This window comes from Coturnix japonica, chromosome 4 (genome assembly GCF_001577835.2).
Source record: "Coturnix japonica isolate 7356 chromosome 4, Coturnix japonica 2.1, whole genome shotgun sequence".
Classification (NCBI taxonomy): Eukaryota; Metazoa; Chordata; class Aves; order Galliformes; family Phasianidae; genus Coturnix; species Coturnix japonica.
In genome coordinates this window covers 57,571,711-57,593,921 of record NC_029519.1, presented here as the reverse complement: position 1 = coordinate 57,593,921, position 22,211 = coordinate 57,571,711, and the positions used below count along the sequence as shown (strand labels likewise).

The 22,211-nt window shown below is 35.9% G+C and overlaps 1 protein-coding gene across 9 annotated transcripts in view; it reads right to left on the bottom strand.

The window, feature by feature from the left end:
• SGCZ (sarcoglycan zeta) overlaps positions 1 to 20,684 on the bottom strand; it is a 348,739-nt gene extending 328,055 nt beyond the window's left edge. For 6 of the 9 annotated variants that reach the window (XR_004306978.1, XR_004306979.1, XR_004306977.1 and 3 more), the window contains exons 1-2: positions 20,329 to 20,684; positions 998 to 1,115 (exon numbers count right to left, since the gene is read on the bottom strand). The gene's annotated coding sequence lies outside the window, so the exon portion shown is untranslated. Of the gene's footprint in view, positions 1 to 997; positions 1,116 to 17,089; positions 17,135 to 19,095; positions 19,450 to 20,328 lie in introns of those variants that run through there. The other 3 variants (XM_032444281.1, XM_032444280.1, XM_015862368.2) reach the window with 3 other exon arrangements.
• Positions 20,685 to 22,211: the final 1,527 nt, after the last annotated feature.

The window sequence follows — 22,211 nt, the reverse complement described above, 5'->3', positions numbered from 1 at the left end:
CATGAGTTGTCATGTTTAACTTTATCACATGAGCAAATAAATGTGATGGCTGAGACCCAATTATTTTTCTACTCACCTGCAGAAGTACTTTAAAACTGAACAAAAACATGGGACTTTTAAAGATATTTTCTGCTTGATGTTATGTTGTTATGTATGATGTTATGAAATGAAAGCTGAAGGCACATAGGAAAACTAGAGAAATAAAGATGATATTTATATTGAATTAATAGTAAGAAAGTCTTAAGAGAGAAAATAACTAGACTTGAATGAGGCCTGGAAAGCTCATGTACTGGCTTCCAAAAGCTTTTGGGCTTGCCTTTCTCATCAATCCACCCAATCTAAGTAACTCTTCCTTTTTTTCTTTCTACATCTCTATGCTCTTTCTTATTTTCCAGAGGTTCCACCCACTATTAATTACTTGCAAATGGCTACATGTCTTCACCGTTAAGGTCTATTTGAAAGCTAATTGAGGAAAAGTGCTGCTTAACTTTCTAATACAACAATTTTAATCTGTGTTCACTGTTTGGACTTGAAATTCAAATACAGCCCATCAAGCATAAAGTTCCCTGATGTGTTGGAAACAGTATGATAATAACAGTACTTGTTGGGAAATAAATAAATAAATAAATCAGTATAATGCCTACTCTGCCAATTAAATTCATACACAGTAAGGAATTTGTTATTCTGAGAAAATGCAGTCTGATGACAAGAAGAAGAGTGGTTGTTTGCTGTTTATTTATATATTTATTTATTTAGTAAGAGAGGTGGTGGGCATAGAAATAAAAAGCAAAAAAAGCCAGCATTTATCATGACAAATGCATTTTCTACCAAATCATTCCAAGAGACCAGATTTTTCATAGAGTAGTCCAACTGAGAGATGACATAGTTTGGGATACTACTTTTGCTCTGCCTATGATCCATTCTGTGATATTATACAATTCAGTGATTAACTTCCTTTATTGCTACACAACTTTGAGATTAAAGAAATAGTACTTACCTGTCTGTGTAAGTTTGTGAATAAAAGAGTCGGAGTTCCAAACTATTGTTATGAAATTACAGACTACCAGTTTGGATATTCTTTGTTCTCACTTTCCAACCAACCAAGTATCTTCTTTCTATAATACAAAGAATTCAGGGTATTCTAATTAGTATCTTTCCCCTTTTTCATACATACAGATTCCCTAGCAGCCAAGTTTCCCTGAGATATCATTTACTGGTCTCTAGCAAGTGAAGTGGACATTTTAATAAGTTAATATGCAAATAGATAATTGGGCTGAAAAATCTTTAAACCTTTAGCTATAATTAAAATAAATGTTACAGTTCAGGAACAAAATTTCTACTTTATATAGGAGAAAATACTCATTTTCTAGTGAACTGCTTACAGAAGTTAGTGATTTCCATAGGAAATAGATAGTTTCACAGTATTCTCAATTTCATCAGGAAATAAATGCTTTTCATGGCAACGGCATTTAGACTGTAAGCTCTTGGGGACAGAGACCTTTTATTTTTAATAACTAAAAAGTACCATGCAAAGGTACATGTATATATTAATATTTAATTCACAAATATTAATAAAACCTTTGAGCAAGGAGCATACTTGCTCACAAAATCAGATTAGATTACAACTCTGAATGTAAATATAACAGTCTTAGAATTGTAACTAGAGGTATTTCAAAGTAATACCAAGAAATATCTGAGTGCTGTGAATTTGTAGTCTGTACATGTTTGTAAGCCAGATTTCTCTGCAAGTATGGGATTTGGGTGGCTTGGGACTTACATGATTAACTGCATGTTTGCATGTGTGGATGGACATCTGCTAAACCCAATTAGTAATCTTAGAACCTAATGACCAAATATAACTTGCATTAACAGAGGTCTTAAATAGGTCTTCTAACTAATTTGCGAATGTAAACTCTAAGCAAGAAAGAACAAAAACCATATTAATACCTTCACAAAGAGGACAAGTGCAGGGTAATGTCAGAGAAAGCTTACTAGATATATAAAAAAATCTATAGGACAATGTGAGTTTTAAAAGCTTTAATCATAATCATATTTATCAAACATCAGAGCAGTCCCTACTCAGTCAAGCTCGCTGCCCCTTGCTGATCTTCTAATGTCTAACAGCGAAAAGTCTTTGATAAAAAGCTTTTTTATTATTATTTTCTTTTTTTATTTTTTCTCAGTAAGCAGAATTTCTGTTGTCTAATCAGAGGGGAGATTATGCTACCCCTTAGTATAATTCAATTAAAATTTCAAGCAAACACAAGAAAAATCTAAAATAAATCAGGTTTTCTTAGATACCGTGCTCAGACAACAATATAATTTTAAATGATAATGCTATATTTATTTTATTTATGTATGAAAATCTAATTACCTGCTCTTTATATACAGGTATATAGTCTTTATATACAAATATGTGTTATCATATTCATTTTAGTACTTTTAAGAAACCTACATTTCTCAATACAGGTTATCAAAAATAGCGTCTCTTACTGGATTGAATCAATCCTATTGTCCTTAGACTGGATTTCCCATACCTGTCTTTTTGTGAGATACAGAAATACAGAAAACACAAACCTCATTAGGTTTGCATATATTTAAATATATAAGATGATAGATCTAAGTTACTGCTGGACATGTACTCCAACATATTTCTGGAACTGAAAATCTGAACTTTCTTAAAGGGTGTAACCACAGAACCTCGTTGAGAAATCTTGGGTATTTTCTATTTCTTTAAGTATAGAAAGAGGTACAGAACAAAAAAATAATAGAATCACCAAGGTTGGAAAAGATCCACAAGATCACCCAGTCCAAATATCCACCCATCACCAGTAGCTCTCACTAAACCATGTCCCTCAACACAATGTCCAAACACTCCTTGAACACCTCCAGGGTGGGTGACTCCACCAGCTCCCTGGGCAGCCTGAAATGTTTTGTTACTTTCAGATAGCATTTTAAAACACTTTAATACAGAGACATAACATTGCTTCTGGTCAATCTTACTGTACATTTGGGGAAATATTTAACAGCATTCACAGTGTGCCACTTTTTGGAAGATATTTTCCCTAAGGAACAACAGTTTGTCATGGAGGCTGCTGCTAGCCTTTCCAATGCATAAATTTTCAGTGCCGTGCATATCTAAAGGCATAATCAAGTCCTAGTGCTGGAGGGAGATACTTTTTGTTCTAAGAAATGAAGTCTGGAAGCAAGCCATTTTGCTTAATCTCAGTGAGACATTACCGCTAAGTCTCATATGCTCTGCAGTTTCACTGTTCCCCTCAGGTTCACATACACATTGAGAATTTCTTAAATATCTCAAGACAGATGAAAGTTCCTACACTCATTTCAGTTGTTGACTACTGTTCAGTAAACCAGCAACAGTGAGTGTTCTGAGGAGATCAGTTCACTGCAGACCCAGTTTCCTCAGGGCCCAGCTCAAATCCAGCTAAGTCCTAAAAAATGACTGTGGGTGACTATTTAGAGGTATGTGGCATGCACTGACAAGTACATAACAATTTAAAAAGCCTAACCATTTTAGTCTATTTCTATCATATAACCAATTGCACGGAAGAGGATACTCTCTTAGAAAACTGACATACGTGTGCTAGGACTGAGTATCATGGCTTATTTCAGACTTTGTTCCTTCTGTACTCAAATGCTATAATGTTTCAGTGATTAGGCAAAAAAAAAAAAAAAAAATCAAGATAGTTAGGGAGAGCTTAGCATGTAGCAACTCAAGCAGTGGTCTGAAATTTGTTCATAGTGCATATCAGTTTTAGAGTATCACAGTTTGAAAAAGTAGAACTAAAAGGCAGAAATAAAGGAATTTTAGGTGGTAAAAATTGTGAAACTGCAATGTCTTTCTGTGTTAAGAACTTTTTCCCAGGAGTGTCAAGTCAGCACAATCCACAAAGGGCAAAAAGCTTATTTTTAGGCTATTTTTAACACATTATATTCTCATCCAATGAAGGGGAAAACAGATAATCAATACTGGTGATTATTAATGTAGGGAGTTTACGGCTTAAGATGAAATGTGATGAGTTAACCTTTTCAGGAAGGCTATGTTTAAATAAATTATTAACATCTGTTCCTTTATCTGCTTTTTATGAAACATTTATTCAGCTCCTAATACAGAGTGTGTGCAGGGTTATCTTTGTCAGCAAAGGCTGATAGTAGTATTCACTCAGTTTTTAAAAGGAAACAGTACAAACTTGATAGTTAAATCCAGGAATGAAAGAATATTAACTGTGCTACTAAATTCTCTACTGCTGCTAATATTTTTCCATAATCCTAGCCTACTTTTTCTCACTTCTTTCCAAGGGATTAATCCTGCTTCTTTGTGTGAAAAATGTTGGCAGGGGCTGGGAATTGCAAGAGACAAAATTGTGAGACATTTCTAAAGGAAGGTTTTGTTCAAGCGGACAAAATCACAAAAAAACAACCAAATAAAACCCTTTCTCAATGCAAGATATGCTCTTGTCTCAACTATGTATCCACATGACTTGTTTACAAATTTTTCAAACCTTTTTCGACACACTTTTTTGCTACTCTGTCTCTTTGTGTCATATTTAAATTCTCTGCTCTAAAAAGCCAGCAATGTATTTTGATGTGTTTTGGAATGACTAAATAAACCAATAATAATAATAATAAAGCATCCGTGCTCTGAAACATTCTCTGCGTTTACACAAGCTCATATACTGAAATATGCTACAAGCAAATGTGAAGTGATCCTCTTATATAAAACTATTATGTATTTATACAATACTAATACATGGCAGCTTTGTGAGTTTCTCCATTCAGAACACTGATGGTGCTAACTGGAACTCATTCAAATATTTTTGCCAGTGCCATTGGTTTCAGCTGTTTAGCACTGAAATGCTGGCCTTCCCAGTGGCTGTAAGAGTTGCTTCCTGCCTATCTTTTATCTGCACCCCAGCAGTTGGCCAGCCAGTAGCAAACAAGTGTCCTAACATCTTTTGTTTTCCTATTTGCTCTGGTAGAACATACTATTCAATAAGTCCAGATAATTATAAATATTAATCATTTGAAAATAATCCACAGAAGGCAGTTGAGTTTTCATTTTTCACCTGTAACTATAGATGAAGCAAACATGTACAAGGAAATGAATTTTATGTTCAATACACATATGTCTGCTGGAACAATGCCTGTGAGCATGATGGAGTGTGGACTCCTAGGATCACAGTGATGATGACAATATCCTTTAGTTTTAAGTGGTAAGGAATTAATAAAGTACAGAGATATCCACTGGGAATAGTAATCAGTAATAGTCTGCTAATATTTTCACTTTTAGAAACAAAACCAGATCAACATCTTTAAATATCTGTTGATTGGAAATGTGAACATAAGGATAAGATTTTTTTCCATTTCTGGAGTGAAATAAAAAGAAAAAGGTTTTTTTTCTGTGTCATTACTGTATTTCAATGTTTGAAGAAATAAATCTCTAAGAATTGGCAGCAATCAGAATAAAATCAAAACAATCCTCTCAGAAAAACACAGAAACATTTTTTATTTATGTTCTGTTAGACATTATTCCTCTTCCTAGATTTCAATATTTTTGCAAATGTACCTTTGTGTTAGATGACTAAGCTATTAAGTTACTCATAACAATTCATAGTGAGTCAGCATATATGATTTCCACCCTGTTCTATATTTTATAATTTGAAATCTAGATTTATGTTTGCAGAGAACAAAAGACAGAGGAACAGCAGTATGAACTGTACAATTCTTTACTGGGATTTTAAATTCATCTGGCTGATGGACAGGTAAGTTAGATACTCCTGAACAGTGACACACAGGTAGCATGTGCCACCAGAATCTTCTTTATACTACTGCTATTCCACCTTTCATTTACATCTGTCTCTTCTTACATCAGAAACTTGGCAGAAGACATTTAGGGTAAAAGTCCAGCTTTAAAATAAAAGTGAATAAATAAATAAATAAAAGCCCAGTATCTTATTTTATTTTTGATATAAGTGGGAATATTTCCAATTTTCAGGGTCCTTTCACAAGATGAAGGAAAGAACGCAGTGGCAGCATAGTGGTGCCAAATTACAAAGAACTGGCTGTACAGACAATCCCATCCTTCACTCTCTTTCTGCAGCTGAGAGGTTGTGCCATCTGCCCTTTCAGCCTAGTGAGCACTGTGCTGCTCTCAGGGATCTTAAGTTCAGAGTCCTCTTTTGTCAGGGTAGATACAAAGCAGTGCTAACCTCTAATATTTGGGATATCCCAGTATCAGAACATCCCCATCTCTTAATGAATGTTTGTTTTCAATTTTGTTTAAATTTTCCACTGGAAAAAAAAGAAGCGCAAAAAACCCTTTATACTATGTCACTGAAGGTTTACTTGTCCAGGGCTGCTATGCCTAATGCCTGTCACCTAGAACCATGGATACTTTGTTGAAAATGTAAGCATTTTTATATGAAAGAGAATTGTGCCTAGAATGGAGTGGAAAGACACCAGTACATTAACTGGAGTGTGCAGGGCACTGCCAGCATATAAATCCTCTGTAAGACATTGTGCAAGGGTTGGCTGTGATTTCTGTCCAACAAACTTGTTTCATTTTGATTAGAGTAATGCTAAAAATCCTACCAATAGGACAGGATGAATGTATTATGAAAATAAGGATAAAATATTCTACAGCTCTCTGCTTTTGTGTATGTTGGATACTAAGGGATTTTCCAAAGGAATTCTCTCACAAGAGAGAGGGCAATTGGATGTGGCTTTAAAATGAGTAATTGCAAAATGGAATGATTCTCACAGGGATACCTTACTATCCTTCTGGTGGAGAAAATATTTTTGTTTGTCAGTGTTTGAGACACTAAGTGATTCAGTTGCTGTTTGTGGATGCCTCCTCCACTTCAGGAGACGCCTTAAGGGAGGGATGGCCAGACAGCCTGTCCCCTACCTCCAGCAGATGGAGTGAGGTAAGCCCTCACCCTGGCTTTTGGTATTCTGGGAAATGTAGTGTAGGAGAGAAATGTTCATTTTGCATTTACTCTGCTTGTTTGTACACTACTGCATGTGAAGCAGGGGGTGTTTGGAGTACAGGTGATGCATGCATTGCATGCTAAGTCCTAGAGATGTGTTTTCATTAACGAACAAAGAGCTTTTTTGATGGGATTCTCTAAGAAAGCTCCTTTTATAAAATGGAGAGTGCTAGAAAGCATGTGTGGCTGCCACTATCACCTAATAGAGGTTACGCACTAGTAGAGAAAACAAGGGAGCTGGCAGAAGCCTGTCTCTAGCTTTCAGTTCCAGGCTGCAGGCTTTTATGTTCATTTATAATGCAATCAATAAGGAATAGCTGAAATTGGGCTCTGGAAGCTTGATTTTATAGTTTGCTAAATTCCTTTTTAAAATCTGTTTAAAATAAAAGAGAAGTTTCTATGGAAACCTTCCCTTTTATTCAAGAAGAGATCTCCAAGTCTCCCAGGCGCCGTCTCTGCCTCACACACCCGGCACTGCCTGGATCTTCTCCAAAAGCTGCAGTGCTTGGCCAGCCCCCTTGCTTCCATCAGTCTAGCCTCATCCATCACCTCCAACCCACACAGCAATGCAGGACCCCCTGCTCATGCTCTTCCAGCTCCTGAAATGGCTAGTGGTGAAGAAGACATCCTGCTGGCCGGCAAAGCCTCAGGCAGGCAGGCAATGTTGTAGGCCACACTGTCCCGTGCCGCAGTCTGGAGTAAGAATAGGGGTATATAGGCAGAGGAAGCAGGAAGCTAATATGTATTGGAAGTGGGAACATCAGCCTCCAACACTAGTTAGGAGATGAAGCAGCTGCCATGACCCAGCACTGCTCAGGTAGAGCTTTGTGTGGGGAAAAATAATAATGATAATAAAAATTAATAATCATAATAATTAAAAAAAAAAAAAAGGAAGCAAACAAACAGTACAAAATAAAGACTTCCCTGAGATAATCTGTTTCAGTGCTTTAACTCCAAAAACAAAAATGCAAAACGTCACTGAAGCCAATGAAAAAATAACTAGGTATGTATTATTTTTTTCCTTATTACCATCATTAACATGAGCTGATAGACATTTGTTTGTTTCTCCAACACAGAAAGTGTAGGGCAGCTCACCTGCTTGAAGCTCCAGAATTGCCTTCCCAAAGAAATCTCTTTTCCCAAGCCTCTGTCCTCTGTGAGATTCTGAGATATTTTGGCCTGTTGATGAAACCTTATGCACTGCTGCTGCATTCACAATCTTTCCTCAGGCCTCTCTTCTAACTGCCCTGCCCCCGAGAAACCATGCACAGCCTGATCCAACCTGGAAGTCGGGTCACGGTTTGTGTTTGTTGAACGACAGGAATAAGGCTTTAACAGCTTGTTGAATCAGTGACTATTGCCCTTACCAGCTTTTATTCAGTCTGAGCTGCAACAGTTACACGTGAAAGAAAAGGCTACAAATCTGTTCAGCGAGGATCTAGTTGCTATCATAGAGTATTTGTAGCCAGACAACATAATAATCAGATGTAAACCACAGCTTCTCATAAATTTGATAAAAATTCTGTCAAGGATAACAAGCTGTATAAATAAAGAAAATATTTTGCAACCATGTTCCTTTCAATTCCTTTTTTTTTTTTTTCCCAGCACCCTAATTCATTATATGACCTACTGAATAAAGAAAATAATTCTGTTTTTGACCCCTTTACTTTCAAAGAGAAGAGTAAGATATGCAAGTTTAGAAGCATATATGAGATATTACTAAAAAAAAAAAAAATAAAATAAAATAGAAACAATTAAAGTAAAGCAAACGTTCTTCATCTGGAAAAAGTAATCTAAAAGAGATTTTGATGAATAGATATGCATTACTCCCTGAGTATTTTTCTGAACCTCATTCTCCTAAGGAAAAAAAAGGAGTGATGGTCCTATATAATGTACCTTTCAGCTATCCTAGCTGGTCATTCCTCACCTCAGAGGAGAATAGATTCTGTGCATGTTCCTTATCTGCTCCGGGGCAAGATAGCTGTGCTAAATCAGCAAAAATGAGATATCTCTTTAGATGTGGAAAGGAAATATTTTCATTTTCCACTTGACTTAGATTTTTCTATTATGATTAACTAGTATATTATAGTTATATAAAATAGTCTGTTCAACTTTTTGACAATTACGGCCAGAATTTATTACAGGGAGTAGTCTGGGTGACAAAAGACAAACTTTAGTGAGGCAAGTCCTTTGTGGGATAGATTCAACCCACACACCCTGCAGGATCTGTGTGGTAGCCCTGTAATATAGCGAGGGCTCCATTCCATTGTAGAAATACTATGTGAATAGGAACTGGAAGTTTATGTATTTACTTATGAGTTAGCTGTAGATATAGTTGTTCTTTCTGTAAAAACACAAGCAAAGTTAGGCAAACATGTGGCAAGTTTTACATAATTATTGCTATTAATGACAGACTATAGTCTGTTATTTTGACTATATTATTTGCACATGCTGGTCCCACAACTTCACGATGAAGCTGCTAGAGATAATGTTCTTTAGCATCAAGAGTATTTTAAATTATGGCATTTTTTAGTGGAAGATTTATTTATTTATTTATTTTCAGCAAGAATTAAAAATTACAACAGATAATGGTAAAAAGAAAAAATTATTATGCATGTCAATCTCAGTCCTTGGTTGTTTAGTTAGTTCTTGTCCTTTGTAGTCCCTAGGCAAAAGATCAAAATAGTCAATTTCATAGTTCAAAGCCAAGATACCTCGCTGGGATTTGCCAGGATAAGTAAACTGCTCAAGAATACATGTCTGCACACACAGAGAGCTGATTATCACCTGAATGCAGGAAGTTTCAGAAGCCCCTTTATCTAATCCAAATGTCCCCATGGCTTTATATTCACTCCAAACAATAGTAATGCTTGAAGATGACTTCGCACAGTACCAGGGCTCTGTATCACAGGGCTGGTTATAACTCCTGTGTTGCTCACATACAATTAGCCAGAATCGCAGTTCTTAATTAGTTCTTCCCTTCACTGGAAAAGGTCATATAATCATAGAATCGTTTGAACTGGAAGGGACCTTTAAAAGTGACCTAGTCTAATTCCCCTGCAATGAACAAAGACACCTACAGTTAGATCAGGTTGCTCAGAGCTCCATCCAGCCTGACCTTGAATGTCTCCAGGGATAAGAATGAGGAGGATGGCAGCCTCTTGCACCTCTTTTGCTTCCAGTCCACATCAAAATCATACAGAAATGCCTCACTGTCTCTGTGTATGAAAGTATGCAGGATATTGGGATTCTTCTACCTTGGCCTTTATGTTCACCCTCCTACATAGGTTCCTCTGACTGCTCATTCTTCTGTCAATGTAGAAATGAGTGATCAAAATGAGAGTTCAAAATGTGCATACTAAAAAAATCCCCAAATTTTTACTGCAGTGATTTTGGACATCGTAAAAATGATGTTTGATGAACTCAGATTTGAGGAATGTCAACCACATAAAAAGGAAATAGATTTCCGTCATATCCAATGAAAAAGGCTTCAATTTGCCCTTGGGTCATCCCATTCTTCAGGATTATGAGAATTTTGGTATTCTGGGAAATTGAGAACAACACAGTGGAATTAAAATGTATAGTCCTTATTGTAGGCAAAGGGCTGAAACTGGACACTCCCCTATATTACAGCTATTTTTTTCTCAGATTCTTCTTCAGGCTTTTGACTGTATTTCCCTATCAGCTCTTTTGTCTGCCTTGGCCACCTCCTGCCCAGAGAGCACCTCAGATCTTCCTGCCTTCTTTTACGTGTGTCCTCCAGCATCTTTCTCGCCTTTTGCGTCTTCAACTTCCTTCCATGCTGCCCTCCTGGTCTTTGCAAATTGCTGCTGGTGTTTGATTAGACAACACTTTTATAAGAAATATAACCTCTCAGCTGCAGTTCCATTGCAAGGGCATTTTACAAAAGATACATTCTTTTATGTGCACACAGTTAATGGATAATGGGCCATTATCAAGAAGCTGTGACTTCGTTGGTAGGTTTTCTTCTGGCAGTAAAAGTCTTTATTGTTGTTAACACAGGCATTTCTACAGCATTTACATAAAGCAATTAAGGCCACATTCAGATTGGCTATTATTGAACCTAATGGGGACATAATAGGTACATAATGGATGTTTAGGCATCTATTATGCTCGCCGGTTCAAAAGAGCGAAATTAGCAGGTTCTTCTCCCATGCTAAGCAGAGGAATTGTCAAGAAGACCGGGACTAACAGACATCCATCCCAATGTCGCAATTATTGGCTCAAATTCATTGTCCTGAGCAAAGACATGCGGGGCTTCTGTGCTTCTGCAGTGGTTCCTTGTTCTTCTCAGAACAGGGCTCAATCCTGTGGCGTCCTGGACTTGCTCCTTGTATGACTGGCTTGATTATTTATCACAAAATGACTCAAGTTTCTTGTAGCAGAACAAAATGATAAAGTCCTTTCTCCTAATATTACAGTAAGTATATACATATATATTTTAAAGCTTCCTTTATTTAAATTATGAAGAGAAGTATATATATATGTAAAAGCTATTAAGATTAGGGTTGTGAAATCTTAGTGTCTTTTTAATAAGCAAGCTAGACTACAAAGAGTCAGGTCTGATCAGAACCTGTCCTATTGGTAGCTTGTTGAAAATAAGCCACCTTCTTTGTTGCAAAAATATGCTATAAAATTAGTCATAGTCCCAATGAATTGATACTTAAAACACTTTGCAACTTGAATAGGTTCTCCTTCTGTAACAGCACATATTGCTGGTAAAATCTGGCTCATCCTCCCAATCATCCCAGACATCCAGATATAAAGTAGCTGCCAGGAAATGGGATGAAATCCAGTGAGGTAAACAGAAGCCATTTTGCTGGAATGCAACAAACAAACAAACAAACAAACAAAAAACAAAACCAACAAAACAAAAACAACAACAACAAAAACAACAGGCCCCTGGCAATTGTCAGATAGCTGGAAGGTAGGATTTTCATTGGAAAGTAAAACCACACACACATAACAGCATGGCCAACCCCTCCCCAGCTGTGCAAAAGTATACTTTAAAGCTGGAAAGTCAGATCAAAAGAAAATAAACTCGGAAGCTTTTTAAAAATAAACTAGTTTTTCCCCTTCAGATTAATTATAATCAAGCCAAGGCAAGGAGGCAGGCACTTTCAGCTCACTTTCAGCTCAACTCTCTGCTCCCCAGTCTCCTGGAGCAGAAGTTTCCTGATGCATGGGAACAGCAGTGCCTGGGTTCTCACTCTGACTTGCTGGAATTAGGAAACAGATAAGATTTTTTTTGTGTCTGTGTGTGGGAGAAATGCTGAATTAAGCATGGCTGTAGGATCAGGCTCATTATAGACAGAATGGAGGTAACCTTTTGCTTAAGCTATGGTTCAGACATCCTCCGTGTGATTTTCAAGCACATCATCTTTACAGATGCCATAGTTCTGGTGATTAAATATTTAAACCCAGTACTCAGAGGGTCTCTTATTCTGCCTGTGGATCCCCACAAAAGCTCTTCAGACGTTTCAGATATTAAACCTCCACAGAACTGGATTTTACTGTCATTTTCTAGTGAAACTCTACACCATCTTTTTACGATACAAGCTCAACCCTAGCAGCAGAATACATTAATCAAACTTAAAGATGAAGAAGAAAGCCTGAGTTTGAATGCTCTGCTAACAACTATCCCTTGGCAGCTTGCAGCCCAAATGCTGGAAGCCAAGAGATAAACCAGTTAAAAACAAAGCCCAGCACACCAAACATGCAGAAGCAAGAATTTCTATAATTATTTGGGTTTTTCCTTTCTGGTCTCTTCTTCCCATGCACAGAAATCTCCTGAGATGGAGGAGTCCTGCACCTCCATGCAGACCCAGGAAAGCCAGGTGCTGTGCACAGCTGCTACTTGCAACTGGTTATCCTGTGGCTGTTTTCAGAGACAAAAGTGTTGGGCTTTTAACCCTTCCATCATTGCACTGAGAAAACCAAAGAACATCTGGATTTGAAGGAGTGCCCTCACTCAGTATTAGGGTACCATAGCATAACTCTTCAGCCTTCCTCAGCTTCAATTAAAAGGCTGAATTTAAACAGCTCTTACTTCATAAATCCTTAACTTCATTTGTTCAAAAAAGTCAAAGGCATTGCTAGCACAGAAACTGAAATATAGAATTCAGATTTTGTGGTTGGTGGGCTTTGAGTTGCTCACCCAGTACGTCCAAGGAGTAGTACTATCGGATGGTATCATGCTACATGAGACAAAACGAAGCCCATAATATTTAAGTAAAATGCAAGGCACACTCTCATAAACTAATATTTTATTAATTTTCACCTACTTTATGCATTTATTCATGAGCATCTTGTAAGCATTTAAAGACAACTGTTAAACCATATTGCATACATTCTTTGTTTTTGTGAGAGCTGAGCAAACATTTTGCCTTAATACTGTAGTTAAATTTTTACTACTCATAAATTTGATATTCCAGCAAATGCCTCAGCCTAATTGATAAGAATACTGTGCCTCTCATTTTGGAAGTGTAAAATAAAATCACTTCTGTACATTAACTTGCCTTTGAGGCCGTTATATATCAGCCAGATTTCATGGGCTAACATTTTTACTCCTTCAGCTCCTAAAACTGAAACAAATAGTATAACCAAAAGATTGAATGTCTGTAGTTTCAAAGTCAAAGGAGCTGACATAGGCATAAATGAAGAGCATAAAAAGCAGCCTTCATTACTGTAATCTTTCTATCACATCCTAATGACCCCATAATTGCAACAGTCAAAATAATCACATCTCAGGATGTTAATAAAAGGTGTGATAATAATATATCTCATAGAGGAAATCTGATTTAACTGTTTCTGTTTCCTATGGTCATTCTCTTTCTCTTTATCATATGGAGAAAATTACAGTCTTGACTGAATATGATACAATCAAATATCTTATGTTTAATACTGATTATTTACTCAGGATTATGCAAATAAATACGTAAATAGAAATGAAATTCTGCTACATTATCCATCTCTACTGCTCTAATAGGGACTTCAGAAGATTACACTCACAGACATTTTTGTAAAAATTGATGTTCATAAAAAATAGAACTACAGCATATCTGCTCTGTATCAAAATGTTTAGTGTTCATTATTGGAAGGGCTTGGCGGTAGAAGTTGATATATGTGGACTGAGAGCATAGGAAAGGAAGCAGTACATGTGTTCAAAATTGTTTGACATATACATTGTATGAAAATCCATGGCAAGCTTTAAAATAAAAAAGACCATTTTTCTCAAGAAATATAATTTCCAGAAATTGTTGGAGTCTGGGAATGGATTTTGGTGCCATTCTTTTCATTTTTTTAATTTTTATTCTTTTAATCCATACATGCTGTGTTAGGTTACGAGGCAACCAAGGAGCTGAAGGTATGAAAAAGGACTGGTAAAAGGGTAAAGCGCTAATTAGAAGAATGAACACTGTGTAAGCCTATGCATTATCCTACACATTGCTTATTAAAATTCCTCTTAAAAATTGAAGCAAGCAATCAAGCAAGGAACCTATCACATTAAAACAGCAAAGTAAAAGAAGCTTTTAGAAACTTAAAAGAAAAAAAGCAAAAATTAAAGCCTTATGCTAAATGAATAAAAACGTGAAATAACAAAATATTTCATCCAATAACATGCTTTTTTTTTTTTTTTTTAATATGAACCCTAACAATAAATAATAAAAAAAATGCATCAGAATCAGGAATCCAACCAGAAAAAGAAGTTTAATAGACAACTGAAACACACTGACTGATCTTGAGAAAGACAAGGCCATAGTAAAGAAGTTAAATTAATTCTATTCACTCAGCCACACAAAGAATGAGGAGGAGGGGGAGGGAACTGCCTTATATTAAAGTGTCAGATGTCAGAATAATTCAATAGAATACGTTGTAGCAAAGCATCAATTCAATACATTTGTTAACTAAGAGAGATAAGGAAATTCAAATATTAAAGTAGTGAAATGCTGAATCTGGTAAGCCCTCTATCAGTCAAATCAGGCTCACCTAAGGGCAGCAAGAGATATCCAGATATTTCTAAACAAAATGAGAGTGTGACTTCAAAACTGAGAATACCAATACATGTGATGAGAAAGTTAGACTTATTAGATTGCAAAGTAACTACACCGCTTTGGAAAATGTTGATGTGTTTGATGCAAAAGATATGTGATTATTTCCAATGTAGTTTTTGCTTCAGAAAACTTCTTGAGTGGTGAAAGTAAAACATATGTATGCTAAAATCCACACCTGATTATGAAGGCCTGCAGAAATGTCTTATAATATTAACTCTGTAATTTAAAATGAAATGGCAGATGAAATTCAGTATCAGTGAATGCAAAATAGTGTACTTGGTGGAAAAAAATCCACAATAGCCCTGCTACAGGTTTGGAATATTGAGCTCTGAAAGACCTTGTAGTCATTATGAGTAACTATCTGAAAGCATTAGCTCCATGTTCAGAGAAGGTGAAAGCGGTAAATGGAATTTAAAAAATACTAAGAAAGTCATAAATAACAGAAATTGTTGGTAGGACACTATATATCTGGTTAGTCTGTGTCTTGACTTCTGGGTGTGATTCTGATCATCCCAGTTAAAAAGATGCAGCAGGTCTAGGGCACTTTCGAAAGTGGAAGGTAAATATAATATGGAAACAAATATAGATGCTCATGGGAATGTGAATATTTAAAAACTCAATTTGCCTTATTAAGAAAAATTCCAAGGAAATTTTTGTGGATTTAATAACATTTTCTAATTTTTTCTAATTTTCATTCTTCTACTATCACACTGTCTTGTATTTCTCCATATTCGGTATTCTCAGCATCAGACATTACTAAAATTTACTGGTATTGATGAAGTGACTACACTGCTACAAACTTTCTTCTGGTGGAGACCCATCACAGGACAACTACTGAGTCAGAAGAGCTTGCTGTGACTACCTACTAGTATTAGACAGCTGTGTTCCCTTTTTTTTCCCCACCTGCCTTTTCTTGGACTCAACTGCTCTTCAAACTAGCTTTCTTAACTGAAAGTATTTCAGTTTTATCAGATACAAAACTAGCAATTCAACAAATTGAGCTGCAGCCTTCTAAACAAGCCTCAAAGCCTCACTCTCTTTTGATAATAAAAGCTTCCATATGTGCAATCTGCATTTGTTGTGAGAAAAAAAACCAACTCTTTAGCTTGTTGATATCAATCTAGAATCTCAAGTCTATGAAATAACAACATAATGTAAAGTACTCACCCAAATTTAGCAACTGAATATCATAAATAACATCTACTTAAAGCATACCTCATTTCTGTATTTGATATTTTAATTGCTGAAGCTCTGAAGTCAGATTTTTCTGCAAAGCTACATATTTCATCCAATAGAGAGATCCACTGGATAACTGTGGTGCAAGAATATTATCTGTTCATTCCTACATATATGTTCAGTTGCAAGCCCAACTGCTATTATATGAAATTCACTTTTATTTGTTAAAAATGAAGAGTAAAAATATATTACAGTTCTTTACGAATTTGGTAAGGTTGATCTACCAATGACTTCACTCTATAAACTAATCTATATCTATTCAAAAATTATTCAATTCTCAATTATTCTTCTGTGCTCATTAAATAACTGAAGTTATTGCAATCATCTGAGTGGTGATCATTAGAAAAATTTACAAACTATCTCCAGGAATATGGAGAGCCAGTGCTCACTTCCAATGAAGTAGAATAGTCTTGGTTTCCTTGGAGCTTCATTTTCTCTGAAATCTAGTTTCCTTTTCTAAATCTAGAAAATAATCAGGAAAGCCAAAATATAAAATAAGGCTTTTCCTTACCATCGATTTTAAAGAAGTAATAATTCCTCATATCTACTTCTAGAGACTTGTCTGCCCTGACCTATTTCCATGAATGATACTCAAATAAAATATGCAGCAGAAAATAATTTAATAAAGGTTGTAGGTAATCATGAAGAAAAAAACTGAAGGGGGGAAAAAAACAACCCACTAACCAAAAAAACCAAACCAAACAACAAAAAACAACCAAATTGTGATAGGAAGAACAGACAGGAACACTGTTAAGCTGCTGAACTTACTCGTTGCGTAGGCTCCCAGAGTCTGACAAATGCGCTGATTCACTGCTGAAAAAAGTAAAACCTCAAATTTCACCATCTCTTCACATGAAGAAAACACTGCTGCTCGTTATGACTTTTTGATTTAATTGCAGTGAGATAAGTGAAACAAACAAACAAACAAACCATCACAGGCATGAGTATAAAAGACTTTCAGCTATGTTTATTTTCTGCAGTACTGAGAGTTATTGCCTAGGATTAACTGATGATTAATTGATGAATCTATATTTCATCCAGGCTGTCCTTGCATCTTCACAGATATAGTAAAAGTGAAGTTCAGCAACAGAACAGAACAGTACAGCAACAGAAATATTTAATCATTTTACATTTCATGAAGTTGGGTCAAATATTACTTGCAATATCACTTGACAGAACCTAACTTGAAAAAAAGTAACAAAGCTGAAATAAGAATAGTTGGAACTCTGGAAACACCATTCCTGTAGCTACTTTGTATTTTATGTCTTGCTTTGTGGCAGTAAATCAACATCAGCTGATGTGATCTAAATCCAACTTGTAGGTAGACTTCATGGCTGACCAGTCCAGCATACTGTAAACTTCCTTGCTACAGTCTACGTGACAGAATAAAAGTCACTTCTGGGAATGCAGTCTGACAAGTGCAGAATCATTCTTAATACTGCAGTCCCTGAGGAAAAAGCTTTTATCCTGTCAGAGACTTTAGTCCCAACCTTAAAAATCTGTACATATGTATCTACATCTGCTTATCAGTAAATAATTCCTGTTATCTCCCGAATGCACAAATATTCAAACTAAATGTAAAATTAAAACAAAATATTAACTGAGTTTAATTTAATAGCTGCATATATTAAATTATTAAACATTTAATCTTCTTCATAAAAGTCAGTCAGAGATATACTGTCACTTTCTCCAATGAAGTAAACTATTGAAAATGTAAGACTTTCAAACGAATTCAGGATCCTCAAAGAAAAGCCGGCTTTTAGTTAGTGGAAAAAGAAGCAGCAATTGATCAAACAATTCTACATGAAATTGTACATTTCAATGAAGGTGCAGATGTACTGCAGATTACAAGCACTAATATTTCTTGAATCTGAGCTCTTCTCCTTCTCCAATTTAAATTCCAGTTTAACAAATGGTACAACAAGCCAGTTATGTTTTCACTGGTGATTGTATTAGGTTAATTGGAGCATGTAAAGGAGCAAAGTCAGAAGGTGCTACCATTTCATCTGCATAGCACCAGGGAGTTCCTAGTGATAGAGAATTTCAAGACCTAGTTAATTACTACATAATATATTACATTCAGAAAAAATTTCCATTAATATACTAAAGTGCAATATTCATTAATTAGAAAAATTGTTGAAATAAGCTTGACTTGGAAACCTTAGTAGTACTACTTTTCTCCATGTGCACTGTTGACATAGCTTAATAATTACTCAGTATACTTGAGAGTTTGAATTACTCTGTATATTTCAACAAAACTGCAAATAATTTCCCCTTAATAAGTCGCAATGCTGGACTTCTGTCTGCAGATCTATGGGTAAAACAAATAGAATATAGGAGATAGTAGGCTACACATAGCTGTTGAAATCCTGAATCCTGCTTTTGAGTCCCAAATGGGGATCCAAATTCAAATAAAAAACATTCTCCTAATTGCCTACAATGGTCCAGTCTGCAAGTATTCAGAATGATATCTGACTACACATGCCTACTTGCATTCCTCATTGTCTTCCAAAAAGTCATACAGTGACATCAAAATAGTGGTTTTGATACAGAATTTATCATGGAACACACATGTATTTTACACTGAAGATGTACTTAAGTCTTTAGACCCACAAACAAATTGAATCTAAAAAGAAACATGCAGGAATCTGTTTTTTTACTGATTTTCTAGCTCATTTTAAATTATGATCCCTGAACATCTTCCAGTATTCTAAAATACGCTTTAAAAATTTAGAGATGATAATGATTTCTGTGTCATATTTCATATTCTTTACCTCTCAGTGAGGGCCCTTCTAAAGAAAATATTCTACCATCTTCCAGTCTCTTCCCTCTGTTTGCTCTCTCCTCTCAGCTTTCCTTTTCCCTTTGCCCCTTTTCTCTCTTCTTTTTCCTCACCTTCATCTGGAGAACATGAAAAAGCGAGAGCTAAGCCAAGGAAGTAAGTTTTTCACTTCGCTTTTCTTTAAAGCCAGAGAGATTTGTGGTCATCCTAATCTCCACCAGTAATGAGTTCCCAAATCCAGGTACTGCTGCTGAACAACCCATCTTCTGCTCTTATGGGCTTCACACAAAAGATTGACAGTTTCATCAGTCCTAAGGAACACAGCTGTCAGGGCACAGCACTTTTGCAAAAAATACCAACAAACCCCAAACCAACCAGACAAGTAAAAATGCATTCTCCGTAATGTCTGGAAGTAACCTTTTTTGATAGCTCTGATATAACATGTATTTAAGTAGTATAGAAAGCAGTATGTGCTTTCTTAGCATGCTTATCCTGAAGTATGCATATCAGAAATAAATAGGAATCTTTTTTTTTTTTTTTTTAAATAATGAAGTAAGCAGTTGTGAGCTGGAAGAAATACATACGTATATGGACCAAATCCTTGACTAAGATGATGCTATTTTTACATTCTCATTTCCTGACTGCAGCTGCACCTCCAAGCCAAAAGCAAAAAGCTTGAGGGAAAAAAAGCCTAGAATTCAATTTTTCAATCCATGTTTAAGAGCCTAACAAAGAGCCATTTTGGAGGATTTATTTTTAAATATTTTAGATGGTGCAATTATTCTACTTTTGGACTCAGAATATGGCTCTAGGAACAAAAATTTGGGCCTGAAATCAGACATTGAGCATATTTCTTAAAAAACACTTTTTGGCAGTGAATGTCTTAGATATCTTTTGGATGCTTAAGACTACATCACAACAGTTTCTTCAGTTTGTAGCTGAAAGAATAGGTAAGAATGATTTTTTTCATGATTCCTTCTGTTCAGTGGCACATTAAAAGCAAATATTGCTGGTAAGCAGTCCCCAACCTAACTTTTACACTCGCAGGCCACTAAACAAAATCCTTGATGTAATTCAGTTTTCCTAACTCCTATTATTTAAAAATAAATAAATAAATAAAATCACCACTTAGCGTTTTCAAGTCCATTTGTCTTTGATTAAACATTTCTGTTGTGTTTCATAACCAAAATTTTTAATGCCCAGTTCCCAGTGACCCATCACTCACCATTTTGAACTATTATTTCTGGCCTTTGCACTGCAGTCACAGGCCCCAGCTGCTCAGCTGTAGAAAACATTTTCTTCTGCAGCAGCAGCAGCTGCTGGCCGCTTGGCAGGCTCTGCAGCCAGCTGCGGGGCTACGATGTGGTGGCGAAGCTCTCGCTCTTCTGTACAAGACTCTGCACTTGTCTTCAGTTCAAGTCATCAATGTCAGAAAGCCGTTAAGAAGATTTTTAATTGGTGCAACAAAAGCCTGGTCACTGTCAGGTCGTCAAAATTTCCACACACAGACTGAGCCTCAAAGGCTCCCAAATTTCTTTGCTCAGTGGGCAGGCAAGCAGGCTGTCTGCCAAGCCAAAACAGTGTTAGTTTTGTGCAGTCTCACACATGACCCATATATTTGTGACAGGATTTTCAATGATGCCCCGAGGAGCTGTGATTCCAGCTATTCACTGCCACCTGGAGGAGTACAGGTTAAGCTAGGAGAGCATTGCTACCTCCAATTACGGTTTAACTGCTCAGAATGGCTTTCAGGTTTCGTTTGGCACCCTGGCAGAGAAATTAGGCTGGAAGCTAGGTTTCAGTACCAGTAAAGGTCTGTGTGTGTGTGTGTGTGTATGTTTAAATCATGCTTTATTAAAGAAAAGCAAATCTGATATAAATAAAATATGATTCTTTTTTCCAAGTAAATTGTGTCCATATTACTTTATTACCTTTTATCATGCAGTGCTAACCCAGCTGGATTCCACAATGTCATAATTTTTTTTAATCGACCTATTTATTTTATTATTATAAACAATAATCATAAGATATGTATAAAAAATATTAACATTTTATAAACTCTGTTGTAGTTCTGTTTACTTAATCATTTTCAAACTCAAATAATTCTAGCAAGTGCTAAAGCTGTTCTATCTTCAGTGTCCTGACTATTCAGAATCCAATATCAAACCTCTCGTTACCAAATAATTGTGATAAATCTATAGTATTTTCTAGACTGTTAATAGAAATTCCAATAAAAATACTTCTCCAATGTTCCACAGATACTGAAATTAGTAGGACAGATCTAATAAAAATCTCCTCCTATTCTCTCTAACACTTTGCCAATTAAATTTAATTTCTGTTCTAATGCTGTAAGGCTGTGTACACACTCCCAAAGTGCCTATTAAAGTATATATTTACCTAGTAAATATTACTAAGTTCTGAGGGTAGTTTATAATTCAAATCATGGACTGGATACACATTGATTCTTAGCAAAGGTTTTCAAGTGAGATTTTAAACATATACTGTTAATGATTTACCTCTCTTGTCAACAATTATAGTACACATGAAAGTGCAAATGCCTCCAGTGAGCATCTTTGGAAGACAGCTCCAATGGGATGTGCAATCATTTGACAAAAATCCATCTGAGGACTACATACCTCTTTACATTAACATTATTCATGGAACACCACAAAAAGTCTCTCTTTGGAATCCCTTCAAATGCATAAGCTGCTGATGAGGAGAGAAAAGGAAATTCAGCTGGATGCACACAGCCTATAATTTTGCCATGGTGGCCACAATCAAGCAAGTTTACTCTGTGATCTCCTAAATGCCTGGGACATACGCCCACATATTGAGCACAGCTCCAAATATGCTGCCACAGGCTTGTTCAGTCTTACCCACTCTTACACCCAAGCCAATTGTCTATAAAGGACTTTATTTTGTGCTAATTTTCCATTAAAATTTTAACTGAAATCTTTATGACCAACAAGAGAGTTATAATCTCTCTCCCCCTTATAAATAGGTCTTTTTTCTTCTTTTTTTCTCCACCTAATTTCACTCAAGATCATTTCTTCTTTGCGGATCAAGTTATTCTGTACACTTTTTACAGTTTTGTTTTTTTTTTCATAT